Source organism: Porites lutea, chromosome 5 (assembly GCF_958299795.1).
Source record: "Porites lutea chromosome 5, jaPorLute2.1, whole genome shotgun sequence".
Taxonomy (NCBI): domain Eukaryota; kingdom Metazoa; phylum Cnidaria; class Anthozoa; order Scleractinia; family Poritidae; genus Porites; species Porites lutea.
In genome coordinates this window covers 44,806,878-44,823,971 of record NC_133205.1, presented here as the reverse complement: position 1 = coordinate 44,823,971, position 17,094 = coordinate 44,806,878, and the positions used below count along the sequence as shown (strand labels likewise).

The window sequence follows — 17,094 nt, the reverse complement described above, 5'->3', positions numbered from 1 at the left end:
CCAATAACCCAGTATCAACACGGAAACCCTGTAAGTCCAGCTTTATATATTTTTATGTATTCTAAATATTATCTAGCTTTTTAATTGTTTAGTCTAATTTTATTCCTTTTTCTTGTGAATACTGGGATATATTTTTACCTGTGTGATAATAAAGATGTTTCAGTTGTGTTCACGTTTGGTGAATAACCATAAATATTGCTCAAAGGGCGTGAAATATAAATCCGGTCAGTACATTATGGATAGTTAACTCTCTTGCATAGAGCTATGTTCTCAGAACCGAAATTCGAAATTCTTCAATATTCAGGTTGCCAAATACAAATCACTTTCTGTCTTAGCTTCTTCCGTGTTTCACTATATTTTATTCATTTGTAAACTGATAATACCATAGGTTTCTCGAGGCTTTCACATGTTCTACCTGCATGGGTTTTGCGTCTGGACCGTACGTTAAGTAGATATTCGCTGTTTAATGAGCGAAACAAAAAAATGCATTTAATATATCGTCAACTTTTTCGGGAAAAAAACAAGTCTTACTGTACAGAAAACCAATTAACCTCTCGACAATTTGTACCGTTTAAAAATCATGTGTGTTGTTTTACACCTATCTTTTATACAAAAAATGTTCAGGGTGACAATTTAGAAAAGAACAATTAAAGATATTTCTGCTTGGTTGGTCACTATTGCTTTCGGTTTCAAGGGTAACTTTAATCAAGTTTAAAGTTTCGACTCCTTGACGGGGAACTTTCCCTTTTTAATTGCAAGCGAAACCTTTTATTTTGATATATTAAATATTTATGACTTTCACTTCGATTGATACCGGAAGTGACAATATCATACCAGTAACTAGTGCATTTGCTCTAGTCGTCATTTTCAATCCATCCAAATTTTCTTCTTTTTAAATGGAAAATGAGAAAATTCTATACCATTTTGATAAACTGAGGTTGTTTCATTGTCAGGGTCTTTTTGTTTGCGTAAACACAGGCAATACGAATAATTGTTTGACAGATTTTCCGAGAATTTAGATGTGCATTTCCGGGAAACTTCCCTATTCACCACAGATGCTAAATTAGTAATCTTACTTGTATAAATCAATTATCTGAAACCCATATAAGTGAACAAACACTGCACTTATATCACTTTCTTTATGAACTAGCTTTTACACTGAAAGTTTAGCTTGCGTGTTGGCTTTAAAGCAATCGAAATGAGGCCTTACGAAAAGCAAATTCTGGATCAAAGGCTGAAAGATTTTCAGTACGAAGTGATACCTAACGAACTGCTTCCTTTTCTGCCTTGCCTAATACAAGAGGATAAAGAAGTAATTGAAGCAGAGCAGACGAACCGTGGGCCTATAAAGGCAACTACCGTTCTTGTAGACCGACTTAAACGGAGACAGAAAGGGTTTCAAGATTTCGTAAAGGCTTTACGAAAATGTGGAAGCGAACACACTGCGCTTCTCTTGGACCCGAACTACAACTTCAGAGGCAAGTAATTTAAAAGTATCATAATTCTTCAGATATGTTGGGTTTTGATGAAATTACTTCATCACGTTTTTAAAAGTACTGAAAAAAGATGTGAATGTGAAAGTGTTCAACCCTCATCAGTTTAATATTAACAAACCGAAAGTCCTGATTGAAAAACAACTGCAGAAAACGAAATCGAAGGGAGTCAATGAAACGCGGCCATCAACCTATAATTTAATTCAAGAAATATTTTTCTCGATTACAAATGTATGGTAGCAGTATACTCATAGATTGGTGAGAAAGGTGTTTTATTACATGTATCTAATTATATCTTGGGTAAAGAAACAAACTACCTTGCAATTATTATATAATGAATTTGTGTTTTGAAATTATTATTTCACGCAGATGATGACGACGATGAACAAACCGCTGACCCTGATGGGTCGGGGCTCGGTTTTAGAAGGATTGGAACAGCTATTGGTTGGTTTTCTTGTCTTTATCCTTTCTTTTCCTTTCTTTGACCTTATCTTATATTTCTTTTCTTTTCTGTTCCTTTTTCTTTTTTTTTTTGTTGGTTCATCTTCTATTACTTTCACCATCCAACCTCGTTCCCAGGGCATTTTAACTTTCTCTTTCTATGTCCAACTTAGTTTATTATTATCATTAGCATTATCCTTATCCTTATCCTTATCCTTATTATTATTATTATTATTGATTATTATTATTTTATTTATTTATTTTTTATTATTAAGTTAATAAATAATAATGATAACTTTGTTCAAAATTTAAATTAAGTCATTACCAATCAGTCACTGATTTTAAAAAGAAAACAAGTTAAAAAAAATAATAAAAATCTCGTATTCCTAAATTCCTAATTCTTTCTTTATTTGTTTTTAATGTCATTTGTTTATTTTATTATTATTATTATTATTTTTTAAACTGAACAACATACTTTTCGTTCTATGTCAAATTGCATTTAGATGTGGCGATTTCCGGAAATCTCTTACCAGAAGAATGTGAAGAGAGCACTGAAAGTTATTGTGCATTAGAGCATAATGTCGCTGAGCGTTTTGGTGACCAAAAGTCTGCAGAAAACAGAAGGATGCGAAAAGAATTCCAAAAGGTAATATGCGAATTCGTCATGAAAAAAAAATTTGGCGTTCAAATCTAAGTAATAATGACCTAATTTCTGCCAAACTATACTTGAATGTCGCGTTTTGTCTGAAATGGGTATGGATTTTAGAAGTCAGGTCTGAAAACGGTTGTGGACAATGCCTTTTTTTGGTCTGAAATGAGGTTGACATCAGGATATGGAGAACCGAGGAAAGCACCTCAACCAAGAATTCCCAGGAAAACTCCCCTTCCCGGCCGGTTGGTTGTACAAAGGCTATTTTTAGTGTTAGGGTAATTCCCTTGTTTTGCATTGCGTATGACCTACTGCGCATATCATTGCGATAGAAAAGGTGGCGGTAAGTTCCACGAGGTAACAAAAGCCCCTTTTGTAGTCCGAATGGTCTTAATAGCGATTACCATACCTTTTCCCTTCCAAAAAGCTGCTAGTCTTGAAACTCGCCCCAATCCCTTCGCGTAAAATGATCATTAATTTTTGAAGCCGCAATTGTCCCTTTGTTGTCTTTTTGCCATGAAACGAGACTGTGACCTTAAACTTATAGTATATAAGCGTGATTTATAGCCTACGTACTGTACTTAGTATTAATGCACTTTAAACTGCACCACTCTTAACTGGACAACTACGAGATAATCCGAGCCTAGCCTTGTCCCCAGAGAGGTTGGTCGCAGCCTTTTATCGACGCAACATAACGGCTTGTCCGTCACGTTCAAGATATCTTTCTCTTTGCTGTCTTGTTATTAGTGTTAATTTTGAAACTAACTACCGTGATGATGATGGCGACGACAAGAAAGGAGGTTTATCCTCCCTTGATATAAGACTAGAGTGCGAGCGATGATCTGTAGTTCTTTCGTTATTAATAAGTGGAAGCCTTACAGTCAATGCGACTGTGTTTTTTCTTTTGTAAGTCGTAAAGCACTTACTACACTCGCTTCTTTGAAGTCTCATTCGTCCACAAAACGTATATACTCGTCGTTTCCCTATGGCTGCAGTTTCCTTAACCTAACCTACGTCTTCTGCCAACTTAACAATTTGATTCGCGACAGCAAATCTCCGAGAAAATCTAAAAATAACTTTAGAGGGAGTACGATAGGTATAAGTAAGCCTTTCCACAAGTTGCTCGGCAAATTTTAGGCAACTTCTCGTATTCCCAGAACTTTTTTTCTTTTCGAGCATTTTTTTGCATTCCGAGCAATTTCTAGTTTTCTACTAATTTTGATATATCGGAGCAGCTTTTAGTGCTTGAATTGGCCTTGCTTCTATATTTCGCTATGTTTTAGTAGACAATTTATGAAGTTCCTTTGAAAAAGGAGCCAGATCCTTCCCCCCTGTCGCAGATAATGGGTGCAAGATGTATGCTGCAGGGCTGCTAGGTCAGCGGTTTTAAAGAAAATTCAAAACGGCGGAAGAAAATAGTTAACAGTCTTGACAACTGCAACAACAATTTTATTGGATCATACTACAATTTTTACACGATTAATATTAATATTCATGCGTAGCCTTTACTCATAAATTTTTTGGTTTTAATTGAGGGCAAAGTTATTTAGCAACGCTGGTTGATTACGCCGCAAAATTGCACAAGATGCTTGGAAATTTTACTTTTGTTGTACAATTTGCAATTTTTGCATCAGACCCAATAGAGAAGGAGGGCAACAAAAAAATTGTATTTTTTTTTTAACAACTTTCGTTACGAAAACTTTTTTTTGAGGAACTTTTTGAGAAATTACTGGAATTTTGGGAGGAAATCTCGAGCAAATTGTGCAAGCTCTAGGTATGGGGCCTATATGGAAGATTAATTCTCTAGTTTTATCCTCTCTTGTGATGATGATGATGACGATAGCATGCATGGCTTTTTTTTATAGCATCTTCCCAAGGGTGCAGCGTTTGTAAAGACCTCTAAGGGATCAATTATCTTGACTTTCCGTCTGTCAAGTGAACAAGCAGCAAATGAACTATGGAACATGTACACTGAGGGAGAATTCCAGTCCATGGTACAAACAGTCTTCGTACAAGACGCGTTGAAGGATTCACATAAGGACGGTTTGGAAAAAACTCCGAAACTGGAACTCAGCCTTTGTGTAGAGCGATTCAACAAAATAAGAGAGAAACTTAAAGGTAGGTTGTCAATTGTGTATGTGAAATTTGCAGGTTTGCACATAGCTACTAAACTGCTTGTTACTCACTGTTTTTTGCTCTTTTTTTGGTGTTCTTGTTGTTTTTTGTTTTTCCATTCATCCCGTTCCTTTTTTAAAATGTGAGATATGGGGCCTTAAAGGAGGATTCTGGTCAGCCCAGAGTCCTCTTAATTTCTGCTCTTCCAAGCAGAGGCGTACCCAGGATTTTTCTGAGGTTTTCACAGAGATGAAAAGAATAATCAATGATTAGCTCCGTGCCAACTGCACAGAGCTCATTACTGAGCGGACTAATTGGTTTCTAGATATATCAATTTCTTACCACAATTCTCTCATTCTCAAATCAATCCCATTTCCCCCGAAAAAATTAATGTCACTGTAGAAGAACTGCCGTTTGAACTGTATTATCTTTAAACTTGGCATTTAAATACACAACTTGAATATGTTATTAAAATAAGTTGAATGAAAAGCGTTCGTTAATTTTTTACGGTTTTCCGTGATGCCTTGTCTTTCAAATCGGCACTCTTGATTTCCACGGAATTAACGAACGTTTTTCATTGACCTATTTCATTCTTGTTTTTCACTTCACAGTTTTCATGTTTTCGCTAATAACATAGTTCCAACATCCGATATATCAACCACACACGACCCACAGTCCCCTGATTTGCTCTAACAAAGGGCTTTTATTCGAAGCGTCAGCTTATCTATCTTCTTGGCCCCACCACCTTAATTATCAACTCATTTGATAAAAAAAAAAAAAAAGAAAAGAAATCTTTGTTCATCACTTCTCCACTGACGCAACACCACCGGCAGTTTCTTTAGAAACTAACCCCTTCATTCATATGCCATGCCGGAGTCCCTGGTCCTCAACAATCCGCCATTAAGCTAAACGGCAATAAAGGGCCATCGGCTGGTTCGAAATTACCTTCAACTTGCTTTTAGTTCTCTGAGATTGAGAGATAGCCAGTGCTGCTCTACTATACTTCCCTTTTTTTCTATATGTGTTTACAACACAAAAGGATGTTAATGCCGTGGCTAAGAAAAAAGTATCAGTAGAACAATGATAAAAGTGTTATTTGCTCTCACACTGATAGAGATTGAGTCTGAACAAGAGAGTGACAGTTTCCTTTCTTTTCCAAGGCAACCAGGTATATTATTAACTTTAATTACTTCTAAACAAGGATTTATAATTAGTCTCTGAAATAAGAAACTTGATTTGTCTACATAACAGTCTTGATCAGAATCTTCCGGGTTGTTTGCATCGTTTACCATGTTAAGTATCATAGTTACATTTTTATCTTAATTTTTGCAATGTTTTTGGGAAAGTAATGTGTTGAGCAAAACGCAGACGTTTCGACCTAGAAATAGGACTAGGTTAATTAGAGAGTAAGAGTAATATCTATCCTTCTTTATTTTTTTATATTCTTAACTATTACACGTCGGCACGACTTCGTACAAAAGTTTAGAAGTCAAAACCATGTTAGACGGTGGAAAAGAGTTGAACTCGTCTGATAAGGTTGGACTATTTAAACAGTCATTAATATATATACTTTGTTTACCAAATCAATTTTTTTTATTATAGAAAATGGAAGAGTTGAAGATAGTGACCCCGAAATGGAGTTCATCATTCCTGAAGGTATATTTTTTGCATTCAGATTCTTATCAAATTAAATCATCTTAGATAAATGAAAAAAAAACCAAACAAAAGAGACGGAAGTATTAAACTTAAATAATATTATAATAAGCATGAAGGCCTACGTAAAAACTGAAGTTATCTTACTATGCTCCTCATCAAACTGGGAAAGTTAAGGAAGAAAAAGGCGTAAGAAGGGTGGGTTAAAGGGACTTAAAAACCATCCGCACAATCCACCTGTTGTTTTATTGGTACCAGCATATCAATCAAACTTTATTGACCTCAACTTTAATTATTTTCAATGTGCTGTTTTAGGTAGAAAGCATCGCTAGTATGTGAAGCGTAAAGTAGGAAAAAATAACTAGACTTGAAATGTCTAAAATCTTTCTAAAATTATATTAATCTGCAGTTTTTCTGGGAGACAAAGCCAACGATCTTGGCCCTGGTGAGCTTGAACTCAGAGAGTATCAGAAGGAATTGGCAGAACCAGCGATCAAAGGAAAAAATACCATCATATGTGCACCCACGAACAGTGGAAAAACATACGTGGCCATAGAGATCGCGAAAAGGCACCTCGAAAGGTTTGACAGCGATAGCGAGCAGTCAGGTAGGCGAGAAATTATTTAGTTATTTTTTCTAGTAATTGAACATCAAGCCAGTTCATTTGATGTATTGACATGTACGGACATATTTGAGGATCCGAAATAAATCCTTACGTCTATGACGTCGTTTACACCGAAAAAAATCTTCGACGTAATAAATGAAAATTGACGTTTACGATTGCGTATCGAGAATCCGAAATTAGAGTCTAAACAAGCTTAAAAAACCTGTTAGGCTAAAATTTGCCAGTAAGCCCCTCTATACAAGAACCTGTTTAGCATAAAGTTTGAAACAGGTTCTTATTTTCTAAAATCTAAAAAAAAATTGAACTCTTGGACATACAAGATAAATCAACATTCAGGATACTCCTTGAAAACATAGGAGCCTTGTCACTCCAAGTGCAGCTGTAGTAGTATACACTGGGGTTTTAGTTCAATAATGAGCTGAATAGCACTAAATACTTAGCTCGGTTAAATTTGTGCTTATTACCATTTATTTGTATTTTAACCTGTTTAGGCTAACTTGAGGCAAATGCAGGTTCCTAGTCGCGGGTTTTTACTGTTAGTATCTCAGTGCCGGCAGAATAGACGTTCAAATGTAATAATCTTTGGGAAAATAGGATGCGCTCAATCTTCAATCCAGAATGTTCTAAAATTTCAATGCTATATTTCGTAACTTGTTTTTTTTTTTTAATTTCTTTCTTGATTGTTTTCATTAGGGGAAAAAAGTTACTTAATCCTGTTAAAGTGACATAATAAACGACGATTCAATTTACGGGATAGGAAAAACCGTTTTACACAAACGCTTTCTAGTGATGGATAGGACGTTTTGTAATAAACGTGATTTATACTGTCAATCACGTGACAAAACTTTTTGATAGATCGCTGGGAGCTCGAAACCAGCGTCTCTGTTCTCTGTTGGAGCGGGACAAAATATTTCGATGGCTTCCCTAAGTATTCTCTTGAACATGTCATCCTCCGTCTCGAGGATCGAAAAGGAGAATATATCAAAGGTGTGGCCTCTTAATGGAATACTTCTTAATATCAAATTATTAACAGTTTGAGGGAAAAACGAAATCTCTGCCGCATAGGTGGCTTGGATATTTGACACAGATTATTGTAAACTTTTGCATAATTTACCTTTGAATATCTTCAAGAATGATTTGATATCCAGCCATCTCAAGGACAATCTACATAAAGAAACGCGACTGTCTCTTGTTTTTAACCCCCATCAGGTGTCTGGATGTCGCTTAAAACATAGGCCTTTTCTTAGGGCGATTGTAAGTCCCAAGAGAAATTGAAAGCTATGATTATGCAAAGTTTTGGAGGGACAACAAAGAGAATCATGGTATTTTTAAAAAAAAAAGATCTATTGCGTAGCTATAGTGTTATGTTTGATGTATTTATTACATCTAAAATTTGAATCTGTTTTGAAATATAGCTTCCAGTAACACCAACAGAAAGGAAGGTCGCGTGGTGTTCATTGTTAGCACCGTGAATCTTGTGCTACAACAGAAGGATCGATTTGCTTATTTCTTGGCCGGCAAGTATTCTGTAGGAGAAATCTCCGGAGCTAATTCAACAGATATTCCGCTCAAATACCTCCTACAAAGCAACAATGTTGTGGTGATGACGGCCCAGATACTTGTCAACGCCCTAAACAGCAAGAACAAAGAGGAACGAGTAGAGCTAAAGGACATCAGTCTGTTGTTATTTGATGAATGTCACCACGCTCATAAGGAGCATCCTTATAACAATATTATGGAAAAGTACCTGGCATTACAGGCTCAGCCCGGATACCAACACAGCCTACCACAGGTATTACACAACTTTCAACTCATGTGTTTACTTACTGCGTTTCCTTGAGAGTTTCCTCATCACAACAGGATCAACACAATGTGGTGTCTAGGCCATAGAAAATCTTACGGTACAATTTTGTGCCTAGACACCAGATATGAAAAGGCACTTGTGAACAGAAGTCTTATTAGGGAATATTTCCGTTTATTGAATTCCTTGGCCATATGACTTCAAATCGGGATATAGACGTTGACTAACTCGCTATCCGTGAAAGATTCTAAGAAAAAGCTGTGATTAATGGAGGTTATACATAACGGAAGACAAAACTAGACAATACCGTACCTACCTGATCGTAACTTGGGTTGTAAAAATCCAATGCTACCCTTTTTTATAGCCTGCGAACGGCAGACGTGTCTGCTCGCTCATCGCCGCTGAAGGGAAGTTTCGCGAGGAGGAACGTCTGCGACTCAGCGACAGAAATTCCATACTGATGACGTAAATCAGCTGTTACTTAATAAATCCGGTAGTCATGGGGTTCCAAATGCAAATTTGTTCAATTTTACGTTTCTCCTGGTCGATTTTAGAAAAGTGTTGTGTTCATCTGCGAATGAGCTCCAGCAATACTCAAACGCTTCTCCTAGAGAAGACTATATTCCACAAATATTGACTGTTATGTTAAAGATTCATCGCATTTACATTTGACCTTAGCCGCCTTTTGTCTTTTGTCTGTCATTCGTAAATAATAGCTAGAATATTGAAACTACTCCGTCGACCAATTAGCGCTTCTGACCGGATTCCGGACAGATTTTGCGTCATCAGAATGGAATTTCTGTCGCTGAGTCGCAGACGTTCCTCCTTGCGAAACGTCCCTCAGCGCTGATGAGCGAGGAGGGACGTCTGCCGTTGCAGGGTACCTTTTTCACCAAAGTATGATATTTTGTTTGGCAGATCGTTGGTTTGACAGCGTCTCTTGGTACTGGTAAAGCGTCGAGTGTGGATAGAGCAGAAGAACATATCATTCTTGTATCTGCAAATTTAGATGCCGAAGCTATCTCTACCGTGAGGAAAAACCAGGCTGAGCTTAAGAAGTACGCAAACGTCCCTGAAAGAGCAACTCATCACGTGGAAAAGAACAAGCAAGATCCATTTGAAAAGATCGTCTCCAAGGTAACGTTAGCGATAAATTATTGTCAATACTAAACGAGTCACCGGGTTTGCTCTTCTTAGTGTAGCGCTATTCAATGCTGTTTTCCTTTCCAGGGACAGGGTTCCCATAATATCCTGGTTCATTGACTAAAGGCCCTAATCGAGAAACATCAACTAATCCTAAAGAATCTGATCGAGGTGCAAGTGAAAAGCATACCCAAACTTTGATGTGCGCGATGCACCTTTAAGATAAAAGCATCCAAGGTTCGCCATCGGGTTTTAGCTTACTTTATTTATTTAATTTGTTTCTTTGTTCTTAAAAGGTGATGGTACAAATAGAGGGCAGACTTAAGAAAATGAGAGGCAAGTCCTTCAAGGCAGGGCCCCCAGACAAAGGAAGTCAACAGTATCGTCAGTGGGTAGAAGAATTCTACAAAGATGCGGTGGCGGCTGGTGACAGGTACCTGGTGACCTACACCGAACACCTTCGTGAATATCATATCTCGCTTACTTTGAATTCAAACACGAGGATGAAGAATGCCAGGAGTTATCTCCAGAAATACTTTTGATCGTTGGATAGAGAAAAGTTCACGGATATTGATGAAATACTGGAAAAACTGTTCTACAAGGCAATGGAAGCCTTAGATAAATTTATCGAAAAGAATGGCGGCGAGCCTGAAAATCCAAAGCTAACGAGACTGAAAGAATTGTTGTTGGAAAACTACAAGGAGTTTCAGAACAGCGACAATGGTCAGCACAACCAGACGAACGAACGTAGAGAAGGAGATGCAACCAGTCGAGAATCGGCGAACGAAAATGGCCAAGAGAAGGTAGGCAGCAAGGAGAGCGCGACGAATGGAGACGTTGAAGCTTCCAAAATGTCTGATGATAAAGTCACAGAAGCAACCGAGAGTGCAGGTGAAGTGGATAGGAAAACACCTGGTCAAGAAGAAAATGCAAGAAAAGATGAGGACAAGAGAGAAAATATGAGCTTGAAGACAGAGCAATCCGCTACTAACACTACTGAGAGGTCCTCCCCAGACACAGCAGCCAATCAAGAAGAGGAAAGTGGCAGTGAAATTTTGTGTGTTAACGCAACGAATACCGCTGAGGGTTCCTCATCAGAGGTCCTTTCAGATTCACCTGACGAAAGTAACAGTGAAGCATTAGACGACCTTAAACTGGATGTGACTGAAAGTTCCTCGTCAGACACGGCGAATGAAGATGATAAGGCAGAACAAACAAAATCTCGTCATCATCCAGAATGGGAAGGTCCAAAGGGAATTTTGTTCACTAGAACTCGTGAGTCAACAGAAGCACTCCTGGACTGGATCAAAGAGACTGAAGAACTTAACAAAGTGCTCAGACCAGTGCTACTAGTCGGCAGTGGAGATGGAAAGAGTAAGTAACACTTGATTTTATTAGTTACTATTATAACTGGTGCCACTTTAAACACTTTAAACTGAGTGTAACGCAGTGATTTATAGTTGTATCGTAAAAAAACTGTGAAGGCAAGTGTTGTGAAGTATTTTCTACTGAGTAGGTTGTTGTAAAGATTTGTGTGTCATGCGTTCTTTAGTTGATTTCATATTTGTACTTGAAGTTTCACTCATGCCTAGAGTCCCATTATGATTATGTTTGTAGATCAAGGTTAATCTTCGTTTTTTTTAATTTTATTAGCTTTTTACTAGTAATTGGTTGTCAACAGAGGTGTTATTGTTCTTGTAGTTTAATTAAATTTGAGTGTCTGTCCTTGCATGAAGTAGGCACGTTTTGGATTCTAGCTGACCTTTATTTTTACCCACATCAGAGTTCCTGTACTGCTTTAAGGTCACGGTAGAATCTGGTGGTTTTGGTTGTCAAGTTTTATTAGCTTTCTTTTTCTGGACCTGTTTAACCTTACGGGTTTGTTTTCACCCACTTTAGTGATCGACAAGAAATTCGTCGGTTAAAGTCACTAGAAAATGCTTTTTCAACTCTCATACTCAGCAAGCCCAAACGTACCTAAATTTTAGTTGTTTTTAAAAGTTGCCAAAATTTGACGCAGTTTTTAGTTGAATAAGCGGTTTGAGTTGGGAAAGTAGAGTTGGTGCAGTAGAAGAAGGACGTATGAGCTGCTGTCAAGAATAACTACACCAAGATGTGGTACCTATTCGCTAAAGAAGCGAATTCCTCGAACACCCTTACACAAGCTTACCAGCAAACGTGAAATAAACTGGGCTAAAAGATTTTCAAAGACCATCAGTTTGCATGATTAGCGACGTTTTTACTAAAAAACAATAGTTTTCACCTAGAATTCTTAAAGTAGTTCAGTTTAGGAGATGAAGCAAATGAAACATTCAGGATGATCACGATTGCGTTCTTAAATTTCAGTCGGCATGACCCAGAATGAGCAGGAGCGAGTCATTAAAACGTTCAAAACAGGAGAAAAGAATCTTTTACTGGCGACCAGCGTAGCAGAGGAAGGCCTGGACATTAGTGATTGTAACTATGTTATTCGCTACGACATGATGGGCAACGAAATCTCCTCAGTACAATCACGTGGCCGTGTCAGGTAAGCTAGTACCTTTCGACGAGTAGGACTGCTGTGTTCAGCGGACAGTTACTCTAGGTCAAAAATCTATAAATTGTCTTTTATATGCGGACGACCTAATGATCTTTTATATATATATATATATATATATATATATATATATACCCGTTTTCAAAAAGGTTTTCATATAGAGAGATATATAGATAGATATATACTTTTGTTTTCTTGCACGTGCGCCCGTGTGTATTTACACTTGTTATTGTCCAACTTGTGAAAAAACTTGGTTCAACGATAAATTTTCTTTTCGTCAGGTTCTTTGTTCCAATTTGTCAATTAAAAAAATAATGCACGAGTATTGTCTGCAATTCTCTTGATTTGCATTCTCTTGAAACTTAAAGAATGAGGAATTCGGTCACTTGTCGGTCAAATAATTGTTGTCGTTACAGGATAAGGGGAAAAACGCAGATGAAATGAAAAAAAAAATGTGTTTTCTAAACCGCTGAGAAGGACTGGATGTGACGGTGGATGTCCATATTGGATATGTGGGAAGGAGCAACAATATTATAGCAGTTGATTAAAACGGACTAAGACGTTGGCGGGGTTCATAAAAGCAGACTTAATCATAACCATGATTAGCTGGTCATATATCTTAATTTCTCAGCCTTTTTTCGAGTAAAATCACGGCCTGTAAGGCAACGTCTCATTGAAGACAGAATAAACTCTCGGCCAGCAAATGCTGTCAAGCTAGTTTACAGTTTCTCTTAAGCACGCCCCTGGACAGCGCATTTTTTAATACACTCAATCAATAAAAATGCTTCGTCACTTGCTACAGATGCTATGGCATTTGGTCTACCAATTCGGTGACGCCGTATAACTCGCGGATCGGCTGCTTCGCGGGATGTTTTCCTCATTCCCAAAATCAGCTATATAATTCGCCATTGTAAATTTGTATCGCAGGGCGCATGTATTTTTTTTTAAAAAAAAAAAATCAAAACGACATTTCAAATTGGAACAAAAACCCCGACGACGAAAAAATTTATCGTTGAACCGAGTTTTTCACAAGTTGGACAATAACTAGTTAAAAATACACACGGGCGCACGTGCAAGAGAACAAAAGTATATATCTATCTATATATCTCTCTGTATGAAAACCTTTTTGAAAACGGGTATATATATATATATATATATATATATATATATATATATATTGGATCAGCAAAAGGCCTGCAATCCATTTTAAATTGGGTGGAATCTTTCTGTGAAAATGCTGATTTAGATTTCAACTTAGAGAAGACAAAAGTTAATGATTTTAATAACGATCGCGGCAAATCCTTAAACAACTTTTCCTTTAGATGATGACGCAAATAAATTAGAAAGCGTCAAATAGTGCAAAAAATCTCGGACTAATACTGAGACCACCTGGAAATTTTAATTTCGCTTAGTAATACAGGAGTTGAAAAAAGTTGTACTCAATGTTTTGAGTGCAAAAGAGATGGGGAAGCAACTTTAGAAAAAAATATTTAATTAACGTTAAAACCATTTGATAACACACTTCCCCCATACTCCTTTATGGGAGTGAAATATGGCCGACCATTGACTGCAACGGACAAAAAGATAAGGATTCCGCAGAACTAGTCCAGAACAAATTCTTAAAATGGCTACTTGGTATAAAATAAATACTGCAATGATAATGCGTCTAGGGCAGAAACGGGAAGGTTCTCGATGAAAATTGAAGCCCAGTGGTGAACTTTAAGTTGTGGCCAGTAACTCTAGCGCAAAAAAAGAGAATGATATGAAAATAACATTAAATTGAATGAAATTAGGGCTTTCCCGTGCAAAAATATCAGAAGCACATTAGACCAGATAGGGCTAGGACAACTTTGGATAAAAGGACACTATATGGATATAGAAATGGTAGATACAATGAGGTTAATCGAACTACAAAACTGGATGAGTGAAATGAATAACGACATTAGAAGAGATGCTGTCCAAAAATACAAAACAATAGACAATTAAAAATGTCACCAATACCCGTCACAGGATAACTTCAACAAAATCACGACTAAGCAATGATAAAATCGCCCCAGAAACAGGGCCCGGTTCTTCGAAAGATGGTTAAGTTTAATCCAGGATTAAGCCAAATCTTGAACAAGGTTTTCTGGTCTAAGAACATGCAACTCCAGCTTACAAAATACTGTTGTGCCTTTACTCCGAGATAAAGTAATGATAACAAAAATGTGACTCTAAGCAATACATAGGAAAGAAAAATACAAAAACGGAGGAAAATTTTAATCCTGGATAAGCACTAGTCGGCCTTTCAGAAAGCGGGGCCATGTCGATACTTAAGACCTTATAAAAAAATCCTGTTAAGATATGTCCAATCTATAAGGTAGAAGTGGGGGACGAATATCACTTTTTACCTGTATGACCCACTTACCAGGAAGAATAGAAAAGTTCTAATCAATTTCTTGAATAATGAGCATCTAATAGGTGACAGAATGTCACCGAATCAAGTATTCGTGTTTCTAATAAATCCCTCCGTCTCCGCACCCAGCGGAAAGGCTGAAATCCATAAATTAATAGCAAAGCATGCGTTTGAATGCTTCAAGATGAGAAAAGAGTGGAAAGAAAAAAAAACTACATGATATGTACATGTGTATTTATGTGTAGTTGTTTTTGTGTAATTAACATTTTAGAAACTGCAAGTTTGAATTATCTAGAAAACGTTGATGCACCAGCTTGTATAAGACTCCTAATAACTATTGTCTTGTCTTTTTCTGTCTTGTCTTGTCTGCATACGAAGTGTTTTTTTTTTTTCCTTCTTCTGTAGGGCGGAATATGGGAAGTACAGCGTTTTGGTAGGTCATTCAGGAGCACGGAAGAGAGAAAATATGAGTGCTTTCAGGGAAATGCTCATGACTGAAGCTCTTAATAAAGTGCAGAGTTTGGATCCAGAAACCTTTAAGAAAAAGGTGAGATCGGCGCAAATAAGGTTGTTATCAAAATAAAGATAATCACCATGATCATCATCATCAAAATGATCAGCCCCAATATTATTATTGTAGTAATTTTTGGCAACGCATTTGTCTACATGGCGTTGTTTACTCCTTATCTTCTGAAGGATAGAGAGGTAGAAGTTGTACTAGGTTACTTTATCTCGTAATGTAAGTGTTCCACGTCTTTCCTCTGCTCAACTAAAAATCCCTTTGAAATGTGGTTTATTGTTTCCTTTTATGTCAATGGCATGATAATTATGTTACCTCGGCTTCCTGGAGCTTACATACTTACATTAACGCGAAAGAGACGGAATCTTCAGAAACCGTGGAGCGTCATTGACAAGCATTTATAAGGGTTCCTTTCAGCACACTTGACATTCAATTTTTGGTTATCTCATTATATTTTATTCTTTTAGGTGAAAGAATTGCAACAAAAGAGTTATCGAGAACGCTACCTAAAGAAGCACATTTATGCTCTCAGTAAGTCAAAGCATTTGCCTGGTGACGTCACCTTTCTATGCCGGAAGTGCAAAGAAACTGTTTGCCAAGCGCATGATGTCCGGTGCATCCAAGGCAGTCACCACGTGATCATTAACAGTGATGTCCGGGATACAAAGGTAATTCCAAAAAAACATACAATCAGTTGACAATCGCGTACGCAAGTGGTTTTTTCTAATGTTCGCCAAAATTAATTCCAATTTTTTTATTCCGGCAACCGGTTAGGTAAAGAAGGCATTATTTGGTGTCTCAAAATAATCGCAGAAAAATGACTGATCATTAATATTGATCATTTGAATATTTAGAGAAAGTCCGCCGATATAGTATACGGTTGTTGTAAATTGGTTGGTCCCGCTAAAAGATTGCGGAGTACCTTTTTCAGGATGACTGATATATTGTACTTTCTTGTAAAAAGTTGCGCTTCCTAAATTAAGAATAATTAAATGCCAGCTTCTTTTATTCCTGCTGATCCAACCTGATTGTTTCGATGTTTGCCGTGAAAGCTACCCTGACACTATTTACATCAAACACACGTTACAGCTCTTAATAGACCACACTGGAAAGTAAATCACAATAAATCATTACAAATTATAGCTGCTTTCAGTGAGATATTATTAAATTACCGTAAAATTTCGAACATAAGCCCCTCCAAATATAAGCCCCTAAACTCGTAACGCAAAAAGACCTCCGTTAAGTCGCCCTCCAAATATAAGACCCCCCCCCCCCCCCCACGGGGGTTTGTACTCGGAAATTGCCCTCAAATACAAAGTAAAACAAAGCAAAAAGGGTAAAGTTCTTTTGAACTATAATTCTAGCCCAATCGATTTTGAAACGCAAATTTCCCTCCGTACATAAGCCCCTCCGAATATAAGCCCCTTCAAACATAAGCTCCTCAAAAGGGGCCTTTGAAAAATATAAGCCCTGGGGCTTATTTTCGGAATTTTACGGTAGTTTATAAAATTTCTTGTTTTAAAAGAAACACACTTAGTAAAAAAACATAAATACCTTATTTTAACAGTTGCTCTACTTAACGAGTCTTATAGTGCTTTTAATCTTAATATGGAAAATAAAAACAAAGTTGACCTGTTTCAGACACTGTTACGAAAACTATTCCTGAAGAAGCAGAAAAGGAGAATTAACGCAGACAATGAAAACTATATGTACAAAACTCATG

General features: G+C 37.1%; 1 pseudogene; it reads left to right on the top strand.

The window, feature by feature from the left end:
- Window positions 1–1,084: 1,084 nt before the first annotated feature.
- Window positions 1,085–17,094, top strand: part of LOC140938729 (ATP-dependent RNA helicase DHX58-like) — a 17,302-nt pseudogene continuing 1,292 nt past the window's right edge.